Source organism: Tupaia chinensis, unplaced genomic scaffold (assembly GCF_000334495.1).
Source record: "Tupaia chinensis unplaced genomic scaffold, TupChi_1.0 Scaffold000106_1, whole genome shotgun sequence".
NCBI lineage: Eukaryota > Metazoa > Chordata > Mammalia > Scandentia > Tupaiidae > Tupaia > Tupaia belangeri.
Genome location: NW_006159570.1, coordinates 298194 through 298915, shown reverse-complemented (window position 1 = coordinate 298915; position 722 = coordinate 298194).

Below are 722 nucleotides of genomic sequence, written 5' to 3'. Positions count from 1 at the left end.
CTCTAGTCCTTCCTACCATCAGAATAGACACAACTCCAGCCCACGGTCTGCTCAGTAGGATTTACTACCCACTGTCCCTGTTGGCCAAAGACCAAATGGAAATAGGTGATATTCAACAAATCGAGAATCCTATCGAGGCCGACCTCTCAGACCCTCCGACTGCCAGCGGTTAAGTACCTGATCTGGGAAACTCACGTCTTTATTTGTCTACACCCCAGAGGCCGCGGAAGTAGCCTCCGGGAGTAGAGAGAAAAGCAACGTTGAATTAAGGTTTTCCAAAGCCCAAGAGGATAAATATGACCGCCCGGGTCAGCCAGTCAGCAGTTTTGGTCCAGACAAGGGACAGCCAGTTGGGGCAGTTCGGTTAAACCACGGCGCCTCCCGACGTCACACACGCTTGCTAACACTCGGCCACGCGCTCGTGGTTATTCTTTAAACGCAGGGCTGGAACTACACAAGCTAGACCGCCGGGTGCGGAGGAGGGCCAAACAAGGACCAGGACCCGCCCCTGCCCCCAGCGGGCCCCCCCCCGCCACGACCGTGACCGCGTCCGCGCGCTTCCTGACCGGAGTCAGCAGCCCGCGCTCTCTTTAGCCGCGGTATCCCGCAGCCCGCAGGCAGCTCCAGGGTCCCAGGTGCGCGCTCGTTCCCACGCCTCTGCTGGAGCCCGGCGGCCGGCATTGGCGAGCGCAGCCCCGCCCCCCCGCCCCCGCCAATTGCGG